We start from the raw sequence: 13,150 nt of genomic DNA, 5'->3' as shown, positions 1-13,150 counted from the left end.
TTTCCATACGAATTATATACTATAAAACTGCCACACCCTACACAAATGCAGTGTTTTGAGCACAGCTGCTCTACAGAGCCTGTTGCTTTGCCACTGGTGGTTGGGCCTCTTTACATTCACCCGTCTAATGCAGTGTGGTTCCCTGGAAAAGGGACATTAGTGGCAAAACTGGTGAAATCTTAATGAAGTCTACAGTTTAGTTAATAACAATGCACCAGTATTAATTTCTTAGTTTTGACTTATGTTCTATAGTTACATAGGTTGTTAACATTAGAGGAAATTGGGTAAAGAGTATACGGGAACTTTCTATACTATCTTTGCACTTTTTCTGTAAGTCCAAAATTATTCCAAAATAAAAAGCTAATTTAAAAGAGTTTAAAACACCTGTCTGCTTAAAAGAGGAGGAGAGGAGAGGGGAAGGGAGGGCAGTGCAGGGAAGGAAGAAAGGGAAGAGAAGGAAAAAAATTAAAATGTCCATGGAAAGGCTTCCTAAGCAAACCATCAAAGTAGAAGCTATGGAAAAAAGACTGATAGACTTGACTACATACAAAATTTAAACTTTTATACATCAAAATATGTTATGAGCGGAATTAGAGTTGAAAAGCAAACAACAAAGTGGGAAAGTATTTACAATATACACACAAGAAAAGGGGTTAATATCCATAATATAGTAAACTTTTTATTAAAGGGGGAAGGGGGGAAAGGCTAAATGCCTAGGTGCTCTATCTGCTACACTGCTTTCACACAGTTCAAATCTATGACATGTTCAAACTCAAATTCAGAGTCTCCTTGAACCACATGCTTTTTTCCCTTTCCATACACTGATTCCCCCTAGCCTGAAAGTTCTGCTGGAGAAAGCAGAGCTTCAGTACAGCTTTCCCCAAAGGCAGCTCACTTCTGTTTAATCTGACTACTCCTAACCAAAGTCTCCTTCTAGAATCCAAACTCTTCTCTTTATGAGTCCAGTATGTCAAGCTTAGCTACTTGGTGTCCACAACAGTGAAAATAAGTCAAACTACAACCAGAAGTGGGAGTCCTAAGAGAAGATCAAGGTGTGCAAAGACCTTGCATATCAAACTAGACTCAAATTTCTGCACCAGTCAAATGCATGGACAGAAAAAAGGAAGCAGAAAAGCATTCACCGCAGATGGGGAGTCACCTCCCACCTGAAGCCCCATTTACCTGGATTTCTAGAGAGACTTACCTATTCAAAGAAAAAACATCTTTTAATTTTTTTATTTTTGAATCATTTAATATTTTAATTGAGGAAATGAAATAATTATTCATATAATAATAAAGTGATTTTATTGGTGGGGGGTCTAAAAGTGTCATCAGATGCTAAAAGTTTCTGTATAATTTACCTTTAAAAGTGAATGTAAGAAATGAGGTTGGATTAAGAGTGAAATATGGGGGTTTGAGAATAAGCCTAGAAGCTTCATATGAAAATCAGATACGGAAAAAGTAAAATCTCCCCAGGACATCCTCTTCCAAGTTAGACAGTATGCACTCAGAACTTTAGAAATATTAGGTTAGAAAGCAGTATTTGTCATCCCTAAAGCAAATCATTTTTTAGCATACCTTGAATCTGACTTGTGAGTTTATCCCAATTTACTTCTTTTATCATCATTTTTTGCTCCTAAACTGTGTATCTTTTGCTAATATGAGTGCAATAGATTGGAAAAAGTATCTTTTAAAATAAAATACAGTTGCATCCACCTCGATTAGTAGTTTATATTAGAACCAACCTATCTTAGTAATGTCTTGGTTTTTGTCATTTCTGTTTTTAAATTTAGAAGGGGACCAGAGAATTTGAAGAGAGAATATACTTCATTCCAGATGTCCCATATACAGATAATTTATATGAAGTCAGAGTTAGAATCATATTAAGAATGAATATTACCCATATTATCTATCATATGAAAAATAAAGCAGAAAGTTGAAAATCTCAAGTGACATTGAAACATCACACATAAAACGATATGGAGGCCAAGAAACAAATATTTTTCACACAGAATAGTGTGACCATGATTAAAACCAAACCACGGGACTAAAATTTCAGTAGCTGAAAATTTGCATCCCAGCTGATTAACTATCTTCTTCCAGAGAATTAGGCAGATTTCTATTGCCTTACTTACCTGGAATTTCCTATGCTACAAGACAGTTTACTTCTCAAAATAACATTATGTGGTAACAGACAGTACTTAAGACCAGAGGAACACAAAATGAAGAGAAAGGAATTAAATCGAATCTTAACTTCTAGAAGTTCACCCATGATCTAATTCATGAATGAGTCCAGACTTCCCAGTACGCCGCCTTCTTCAGACACTCACCTTGGGTCCACTTTACCTCTTATTAGCGCCAGAAGAGGGTCAACTCTAACCAATTTTGCTAGTCATTAACAATCTAGTAAAAGGCTTGGTAATAACTGACTGAAATTAAAAGGTTGAAGTAATTGGCTTAAATTTGACCTCCAGAGATTATCGGTACCTTTCACAAAACAGTGCTTACCCTATCTCCCACAAAACTTATGGCTGTCTTGTATACATCAGAGACAGATCAATTCTCCAAAGCCAAGCACATGCACATCTTTGTGTCATGTGAAAGAGAAAAAGCTTCGCCATCCGAACACAGGCAAAGGAGGGGAAAGGCGATTCCATTTCTATGACCATTAGTCAGCCAGCGAAGAGACCAGTTATTTGCAAAACAAAGAAAGCTAAGAAAGGGAAGACACTGTGATATCCCACGGCTCTCGGAATTAAACACGATACTCACACCATTTCTAAACCATCAGTCAATCTTGAGTCATCTTTACTTATTTACAATTTACAATAAATTCATAGAAGGCTGATTTCAAAGCACCTGATGAACCCTCTGTTGCTTCTATTACCTACCTCTGTAAATCGATGCATTTTTAGTCTACCTAGGAGGAGCCTACATAGTACTTAATGTTTCTCCATCACATTTCTTGCACATAAATACACATAAGATACAAATCCGATTCACTAAACTGCACCACAAAATTTTTTGTAACATGAATTTTAACTGATCAAAAACGTAAATAAATCTATACCATATAATAATGTAACCGTGCAGCTTGTCAATGGTCCAGGAAAGGTTTGGTAGTGATTAGTTAAAATTAAAGGTTGACATAATTATGTAAAATTTAATTATGGCAATTATTTGTGGACTTCATATATCAGCACTTTGCTCTCCACTGATAACAGAATCCTGGCTGTCATAGCCATTAGAATGGTGAGGAGGGAAGGAGATACAAAATCAAACACAAATAGAATGCCATAAATCCGAAAAGGTAGGAATTGATGCTCTAGTAAGCTGTAATGGATAGATTCTGGGCAGCACCCCAATGCTACACTACCTAATTCATTCCCAAGTCCCTTAGAATCAAAGCTGGGTAAGGAGACAAAACAGTGTGTGTGTCACTTGCATTCTCACTTCTGTCACAGTATTAAAAATTACTACTACTGGAATAATATAAGAAAACTGTGAGCTTTCTATCTTTTGCTAAGAGCTCTTATGTTTTATTCCAAGCATTTTAAATATTATAAAATTTATTTTATTATTCAGATATTAGAAAATTCAGAAAAATTAACTTCTTACAAAGGAAACACAAAACTGAGTTTATTTCATGAGAAAAGATGACAAGAACAAAATGAAGATGGTTCCAGCTACTGGGAAGCCCTGGAAAACATAACCTGAGTTTTAACCACATTGATCCACCTGCTGTCCCCATGACCCATCCTGCTCAGATAAATAAAATCCAGATAGGACTTTTTGAAGGCATTCTTCTCTAATCTGACAAATGTTAACACATAGTTAAACATTCTGATTATTTAACACTTCTAAACACAACTTTGCACACCTAAAATGTCAGCTTTGGCTGACCAGGGTTTTCATACACAGCATAAGCTAACTTCTTATGATGCAGGTTTTGATATTCTAACCATTGGAGTTGAATTTGTCCATCTGGTTTTGTGGCTAAGAGGGCCAGTGTCAGAAGCTTAAGAAACTGATTATGTTCGAAGAGAATCCTGTATAAACTCAGCATATGGTAACATAGTCTACTCATCAACTTTTTATAAATATTAAAATTGTCCCAGTACTGACTGAAACTACTCTTTATCATAGAGATCAATTAACAACACCATGTGTTCCCCTAGGGTGATAACATATACTCTTATTAGCCAAAGTTAAAGGAAAGGTATGTAGGGGACAGTAACATGGAACTGAAAGGGTTTTCTACACAAAACTCTTGACTTTCCTTGCCAGAGACTTAAAACTATACACACACACAAATCAGAAGTAACTGCCTCATGGTTAAACTAATCTTCTCTTTTGTCTTTCACAAGAAACTGGTAAAAGAAACATTCAGAAGGATGAGAAAATTCTGAACCCAGTAAAGTCTTGTCTACAACATTTAAGTGGAACTTGAAAACATTGAGCAACAGTTTCTGAAAGCAGATATAAAGTTCCAACCAGAACTAACTGGATGAACAGCAGAGACTTAAAAGTAAAGGTTGAGACTTCTGTTATAAAAATGATTCATTATAAAGGCCAACTTCTTAGCCCTAACCAGACATGAACAGATCTGATACAACAAACTCTTTAGCCCAATGGTTCTACACTGCCCATTCCAAACTGGGAGAATATGTCCAAGTAGTAAGACTACCAAAAGAAAGACTAGCAGAAATAATTGTAACAATAATTTAACAACAATATCTTATATTATACATTTCTAAATCCTTTCACAACCATTAAGGTCTAAATTGAGTCTTTAAATTTTAAAAAGTTTGACTAATTGTGTTTTTGATTAAAAATAGTAACAGTGAGAAAGATGTTCTAATAAGCCTATATTATCTGCACAGCACCTCTGCACACCTACAGAATGATTTTCTACACTCTACAACCTACTACACCATTACTACTGGAGGCTTTCCATAAAGACTACTTTTCAATTCTAATCTTAAAACACTCTTTCGCTCAAGGATGGGTATCCCTGACACCACCCAAGTACTTCTACTCCTACTTATGGACATCAGGGAAATAGATTTTACTGTGAATCATATTTAAAGGAGAAAATATCAAATTTTAAAAATCCATTAATACTCCAAAATTTTAATCTTGACCCATCATTTTCTATGAAAGCAAAAAACCACATAGAGTCGATCTACTGGTATAGGTCCTAACATGTCAAAAAGGTATGTTAAAAGGAAAAGAAAATCCAAACTTACCAGAGTTTGTAGTAATTTATGGAGATGCAGTAATTAATTCAACATTTCTGAGGAACGAATTTATGTAACAGAATATGTAGTCTTCCCTTTCTTTAATTAAAAGCAACCCCGAGGACAACAAGGTAGCAGCGTAGGTAACCGCGGTACCCGCCACCTCCCACAACTACATCAAAATACAACTAAAATACAGAACCACCATCGTTCAGAACCTCCTGAAATCTAGCTGAACAGAAGTCCTACAACGAGGGAACTGAAGAAGCATTGAGGGGTGGAGATGCAGGCAGATCCGGGCTGAATCTCGGAGAGAAGGCCGAGGTCCCACACCCGGTGCCCTGGTTTAAAATTGGGAGGGATATATCAGGATTGGAGGTTTCCCAGAGGAGCGGGGGTTCCAGCCCCACATCAGGCCCCTCAGCCCAGGGTGCCGGTGCCAGGAAGAAAAGTCCCACAACTTCTGGCTGTAAAAACCAGCGGGGATTGAGGCTGAGGGACGCAGAGGCTGTGGAAGTCCCAGGCAGCTCCTCCAAAAGGGCCGGCACATGGACTCACTCAGACTCACTCCCTCTGAGCTCCAGACCTGGGCGCAGTTTGAAAGGAACCTGGGACATTCGGGGAGGAACTAACTTGCCTGAAATCGGAGTGACAGGTGGAGGAGCAGCTTTCTCCCAAACAGAAGAGCTGGCAGAGGCCATTGTTCCTTTGACCAGTCCTTCCCCCCACAGAGCCGGCACCTTCTCTGAATCTCCATCAACCTCACACCTTCCACCCCATCCTGGTGATTCCCCGAGACCCTGCCCCCTGCCTACTTGCAAACTCATCCAAGCCATTTCCAGTGGTTTTTCTATGCAAGTGGCCTCTCTAGCCTCATGCTTATGACTTTCCTAAAATCTCTCAAACAAGCAGCGGCTGGCCTCAGCGCGCCCCATACCTCTCGATAAGTTGGCCCCAGGCCTGGCACTAGCATCAGCCTGCACTAGTTCATAGCTTGGCCTCTCCTGGACACCTCCAAGCCCAGCACAAGTAGTGGCCATCTACAGATTGCTGTGTAGCTCATGTTGGGGGGCCCTGGGCAGGGCACAGGCAGAGAGGCTGACTTTGTACCTCCCAGGAGGGCCCAGAGACAGTGCACCTGGTGGTCAGCTTTGACCACGCTGGATTACAACCTTACCACATCCACAAGTGACACACTCAAGGGGTGCACTTGGTGAACAACAAAGCTCCACTGAAGTAAATCCTGCTCCACAGGGGTGTCTCCAGGACAGCAGTTCTTCAGCTGTAGTTGCAGCTGGTCCTCACAGCCAATTAGTCTGGGGATCAATTCCTCCCAGTGACACCATAGCAACCAAGGTTGAACTTCAGCAGGACAGTGCACACAGCACACAGAGAGGAGCACCTAGAAGGCCCAGCTCAGGAGACTGGGGAGGCTGAGCCACTGGGCCCTACAGGACACCTACTACACAAAGCCACTCTACCAATACCAGAAGACACAGCCGCTCTACATAATACATAGAAACAAATACCAGGAAGCACCCAAAATGTGGAGGCAAAGAAACATGCCACAAATGAAAGAACAGAAGAAATCTCCAGAAAAAGAACTGAATGAAATGGAGCCAAGCAAGCTACTAGATATAGAGTTCAAAACAATGGTTATAAGCATGCTCAAGAATCTTAGTAAGACTATTAAGGAAACCAGTGAGGTCATGAATGGCATAATAAAGAACCAGTCAGAAATGAAGGCTACACTAACTGAAAGGAAGAATAATTTACAGGAAATCAACAGTAGAGTAGAGGATGCCAAGAACTAAATCAGCCATTCGGAATATGCGGAAGCCAAAAACCTCCAATCAGAATAGCAAAAAGAAAAAAGAATCCAGAAGTATGTAAATGGTATACGGAGTCTCTGGGACAACTTCAAGAGGCCCAACATTCGCATTATGGGGATACCAGAAGGAGGAGAGAGCGAGCAAGAAGTTGAAAACCTATTTGAAAAAACTATTACAGAAAACTTTCCCTATGTGGGGAAAGAAATAGACTTACAAGTCCAAGATGCACAGAGAGTCCCAAACAAGAGAAACCCAGAGAGGCCCACCAAGACACATCATAATTAAAATGCCAAAGGTGCCCTGCTGGCATGGCTTGGCGGTTGAGCATCGACCTAAGATCCAGGAGATGGTGGTTTGATTCCCGGTCAGGGCACATGCCTGGGTTGCGGGCTCGATCCCTGGTCGGGGGGCGTGCAGGAGGCAGCCGATCAATGATTCTCATCAAATCAATAAAAACATATTTAAAAAATAAAAAAATAAAAAATAAAATGCCAAAGAGAGAATCTTAAAAGCAGCAAGAGAAAAGCAATTAGTTACCTACAAGGGAGCGCCCATACGACTGTCAGCTGGTTTCTCAACAGAAACTTTGCAGGCCAGAAGGGAGTTGCAAGAAATATTCAAAGTGATGAAAAGCAAGAACCTAAAACCAAGATGACTCTAACCAGCAAAGCTATCGTTTAGAATTGACGGTCAGACAAAGAACTTCACAGATAAGGAAAAGCTAAAGGAGTTCATCACCACCCAACCAGTACTACATGAAATGTTGAAGGGTTTTCTTTAAGAAGAAACTAATGAACAAAAGAAACTGACAAACAAAATAAGCCCAAAGGCACTGAAGCCAGCTGCCAACAGGCTACGCGCTCACACTACTCTTCTTTGTGCATGACCTGGTAGGGGGAAAGCGAAGGGAGGGTGGAAGCTCTCTGGTGTGTCTATTCTTATAAGGCCACTAATCCCATCATAAGGGCTCCAGCCTCATGACCCCACTTAACCCTAACTACCTCTCAAAGGCCCCATCTCCAAATACCATCACACACAGGAATAAAGCTTCAATGTATGAATTTGGGGAAGACATTCAATCTACAACAAATGGTATCTTATATTTGCTTTTAATTTCACTTCTTTAATTACTAGTGAAATTGACTATTTTAATATGTTTATTGGTCATTTACTTTTCCTTTTTTTTCCTTTTACAAACTGGTCTGTTCTGACTCTAAATCTGGAACAGGTACAGTACAGGATGAGCCTAAAACATCTTGTCATACCAGAAAGCAAGGAAGCTATCATAGTTTACTAGAAACGTGCCATAAGGACTTGGAGCGAACCTAAATAAGCCTATCTGCCCAAAGACTGGGCAATTTGAGCATCAAAAGGACAGTAAATGAGCCCTGCCAGGTAGCTCAGTTGGTTAGTGTTGTCCCATACATCAAGGTTTCGGGTTCAATGTCCAGTCAGGGCACATACAAGAAGCAATCAATGAATGCATAAATAAGTCGAACAACAAATAGATGTTTCTCTTTCTAAAAAAAAATCAATACTTTAAAAAAAGGGCGATAATTGAAACGGACTGAAACACATATGGTAATAAAAGTTCATAAAGATAAGTATACACACAAAAAGAAAAAACCCTTATCCATCACCATAGAAGGATGCTAGGGAACTAACAAGATTTTGGGAAGTGGTAAATACAGGGAAATAATTAGGCATTATTCCCACCCTTCCTATACAATCTATATTATACCGCAGGGTGAATCCACCATTATCACATTAGCTGGGAAACAAAAATGTCATCTGCATGAGCCACACATTTCAGAAAGATGTATCATACATCACTATCCACATGGAAGGGAAATGATAGGACCCAACAAGGACATAACGTACGTACTAGTTTTATCCCCCATGGGTCCTATATATTAAAAAGGAAATGTGCATTAAGTAACAACTAATTTGTTTTCCTGTTTTAATTAAACAAAGATATCTATAAATTCCAATGAGAACTCTATCCTGAGGTTACCATGGTTGTTGACATTTAGTATGTTAAAATTTAAAATGTTTATAAACAAAATGCAGTATGTACATACAATGACTTATTATTCAGCCTTAAAAAGAAAAAAAATTCTGCCTGGCCAGGCATGGCTCAGCGGTTGGGCATCGACCTAGGATCCAGGAGATGGTGGTTCCATTCCCGGTCAGGGCACATGCCTGGGTTTCGGGCTCGATCCCCAGCAGGGGGTGTGCAGGAAGCAGTGATCAATGACTCTCTCATCATTGATGTTTCTATCTCTCTCTTTCCTTCCCTCCTTCTCGATAATCAATAAAGACATTTTTTTTAAAAAAAAAGGTTAAGAGTGGCTCAGTGGATTGAGCTACGTCCTGTGTACTGAAAAGTTGCCAGTTCTATTCCCAGTCAGAGCACATACCTGGGTTTTGGGGAGCATACAGAAGGCAACCAATCAATGTTTCCCCCTTTCTCTCTCTCTCCCTTCCTCTCTCTAAGCATGTCCTCAGGCAAGGATTAAAAAAAAAGGGTTAAGATGGTAAACTTTAGGTTATATATATCTTCTCACTAAATATTTAGTATGTTAAATTGTAAGAAATCTATTTTATTTTTTAAACTTTCTTTATTGTTCAAAGTATTACAGATGCCCCCTTTTCCCCACAATGATCCCCCCCACACACTCCCCCCAAGCCTACTGCACTATTGTCTGTGTCCATGGGTTATACATATATGCACATAAGTTCTTTGGTTAATCTCTTCCTGCCCCCCTTCCCTCTGAGATTCATTAGTCTGTTCCATGCCTCTGGATCTTTTTTGTTCATCAGTTTATACTTTTCATTATATTCCACATATAAGTGAGATCATGTGATACTTGTCTTTCTCTAACTGGATTATTCTGTTTAGCGTAATACTCTCCAAGTCCCTCCATTCTGTCTCAAAGGGTAAGAGATCCTTTTTTCAGCTGCATAGTATTCCATTGTGTAAATGTACATTTTTTTAAGTGTATTCATCTACTGATGGGCACTTAGGCTGTTTACAGATCTTGGCTATTGTAAATAACACTGCTATGAACATTTGACATTTGAATTGCATAGTCCCTGCAGTCTCACTAAAGGCAAATACATAATTTCAGTAAAGCTTTTGGTAATATTAAACTACTTCATGAATCCTAAATAGGAACCAATGCCATAACTAAATCAACTCATTTTAATAGTTTTTACCCAATCTTTAATGCACTTGATCAATTACATGCATAGTTGGGCCACTCAATCCATTTTCAATCTTTCTTCATCCACAGAAAGGAACAGGAAAGACTATAATTAATATTGTAAATTCAGTGGAACAGATGAAGAACAATGTCCCAGCTTAGCCATGCACAAGGCAGGTACTCAATAAACACTCCTAAATTCCAGTACTCAGTGAATCTGCAGTAAAACCAAAAAGAAAACCTAAGTTTCACCCTCTGTCCTATACACCATCTAGTGAGGGGGCTGAATTGGCTTGAAGGAAGGCTGCCATCTCACTACTGGTCTTTCATTACTTGGGATCTCAGCATCAATGTTGGATGGTTCAATGTAAAACAGGTTTCATGTACCACATATCCTATTATGGGTTTTAAAAACTTTTTTTTCTACTTAGAGTTTTCGTAGGGGAAAAGAAGTGAATAAGCAAACTGCCACTCTTATACCTCAATATGAAAACTAGAAATTTCAGTATTATATATGTCTTTTCTAAATGAAGAAATCATTGTCTTAAAACATATAGTAGCAAATACATTGTATTATTATTTCTCAGGTACAGGAAGCAATCCTGGCTTTCCATTCTGCTTCCATGTCTGAAAGCTCCATTGTATTAAAATTTGTTCCCTATATGATCCCTCTCAGTATTACATACTTCTAACTCTAGAGGTCAACACCTCCCCCATCCCATGAAAACACTGCTACTTTTCACAACCATTACTAAGACAGAGCACTTAAAGGAAATTCACATCCTCTAAAAATTCTTTCATACAAATCGTGCTAGCATTTAAATTGAGAAAATAAACACTAGATGTGGCCACTCACGATTTATTCATATACTCATTTCCACGACAGTAAACTATGAGGAGCCTGAGATCCTGAGATCTGCTGAGTCTATCACTGCACAATGTTGAAATCAGCTTGCAAACTGCCCTGCGAGACTGCCAGGAGACTCAGCGGTGGCTCTCCGGATTGCAGTGTGGCTACGTGCAAGGTGCCCTGTCACTTCACATCCATCACAACCTCAACCAGAGCAAGCTGGTGCTGTGGCGCCTGGTGGTGACTGCTCTCCAAGGCCACAGCACCATTCCCAGGGGCCTTTCCTGCAAGAAATAAACTGCAACTACTAAGAAATGGAAACCTGAGACGCAGAGGCATGAAGGGAACCCCTCCCCACACTCCAGGAAAAGGGATATTTACATTCTTAAGAATCTTGAAAATAAATGACTTTCCCTGTGCTTTTTTTAAAACCTGCCTACTGGGTATCCTTAAGTAAACCTGCTGAACTACTACTGCAAAATACCAAGAGGAGTCGTCCCCAAATAGAGAAATCCAGGAAACAGCTCCCTGCAAGGGGAGTTAATTGTCCCCAAAGAGAAAAGTGTTAAGGAGACTTCCTGATCACTATGGCAATTTAGCAGGTAAGTCACATCATCCACAATAGGACTGGGTCACCCTCACTTCCTTCCACAAAGCTAGACGGCCCTCACCTTTCCAACCTTGAAATGATGTGACGGGAAAAAGTGGACACCGCTCCCTTGCTAATTGCCTGAGCAGGTCAAACTTCAGACTCGGCATCATGCACTTTGTTTTGAAGCGCAGGGAAAAGAGGAAGGGCTGGTATTCTGAGCGGAATCCCCAAGATTTGCCAGAGGAAACGGCACAGACAGCAGAAGCGCCAGCCTTTCCATGCAGCTGCCACGACAGGTGACCGGGCCGCTTTGCAGACACTCTGCTCGCCCCGGGCTTTCGCGGAGGTGGGCGGGCAGGACGGGACCGAGGGAGACAGACAGACTGCAGGACCAGAAGGTGGGCAGGGGCTGGAGGGAAATCACTCCATCCAGACGCTTGGGAGGAAGAGGAGGAGCACAGCCCCGTCTCCCCCGGGGAAACCGTTTCAAGGGATTTTCTGGCTCCACAAGTAAGAAAAAAATGGCTCCAAGCCAAACGCCTCCTGATTTACACACACGCACACGCTCACCGAGCTCCTCTTTCGCCCCATTTTCTGATACGCTGGAACAAAAGGCGACAACAGCTAACCAGCGGCCGGCGCCGCGCCGAGCCCGGTGCCGCCACCCTGTCCCCGCGCCTTCGGGAGAGCCCCCCGAGGCCGGCCCGCCGCCCCCGCCCGCCCCAGCCTCCCGCCCGGCCCGGGGGGCCGCCGCCCTCCCGCCCGCGCCGCCCGCCGCGTCCCCCGCCGCGCCCGGCACAAGGGCCTGGCCGGGGCTCGGGGCCCCTGCGCCCGCCTCGAGGGGACAGGCGCCCGGCCCGGCTCCGGAGGGCGCCCCGGGCGGCACTCGGGTCGCCGCCACTTCTCACGGGAGAGGTTGGCGTCCGCGGCCCGTGACCGCGGCCCCGGCCCGCCTCACCTCCGGGCGGCCGAGCGGCGGCCCCGGCTCCTCCGCGCCTCTCCGCCTGCAGCAGCCCCGCCGCCGCCGCCGCCGCCGCCGCCGCCGCCTCCCCCCGCGTCTCGGGCGAGTCTCCGCCTCCCTCAGCCGCCGCCGCCGCCGCCGTTGGGCCCGGCTCCGCGCCACGTGACCGCGCCACGTGACCCCGAGCGAGCGGCTGGCAGGCGCCTCCCGGCCGGCCCGGCGCCCCCGCGCCCCCCGCCCGCCGGCTCCGGTCTGGGGTCGCGGCCGCGCCACGCGCCCCTGGCGCTCCGGCCCCGCCCGAGCCGCCGCCCAACCGCCACCTGCTGCCACTAACGGAACCCCAACTCCAGGCGCTCCGGCCCCGACGCGCGCAGCGCGCAGCCCTGTCCCTCGCGGCTGCCCCACGGCGTGGGCCACAGTGGGAGCCACGCGAGTCCCCCTGCCCCGCAGCGTCAGGGCCCGGGAGCCG

At 43.0% G+C, this 13,150-nt stretch overlaps 1 long non-coding RNA gene across 2 annotated transcripts in view; it reads right to left on the bottom strand.

Moving 5' to 3' along the window:
- Positions 1 to 12,776, bottom strand: part of LOC308558229 — a 47,912-nt gene extending 35,136 nt beyond the window's left edge. Inside the window, exon 1 of one of the 2 annotated variants that reach the window (XR_013998969.1) lies at positions 12,679 to 12,776. This is a non-coding gene — a long non-coding RNA (uncharacterized lncRNA). The remainder of the gene's footprint in view (positions 1 to 12,678) is intronic. The other variant, XR_013998970.1, reaches the window with a different exon arrangement.
- Positions 12,777 to 13,150: the final 374 nt, after the last annotated feature.

This window comes from Miniopterus schreibersii (genome assembly GCF_964146895.1).
Source record: "Miniopterus schreibersii genome assembly, chromosome: 6".
In the NCBI taxonomy this organism is placed as follows: Eukaryota; Metazoa; Chordata; class Mammalia; order Chiroptera; family Miniopteridae; genus Miniopterus; species Miniopterus schreibersii.
Note: the sequence above shows the minus strand (reverse complement) of the source record. Positions and strands in the feature narration are given on the sequence as shown.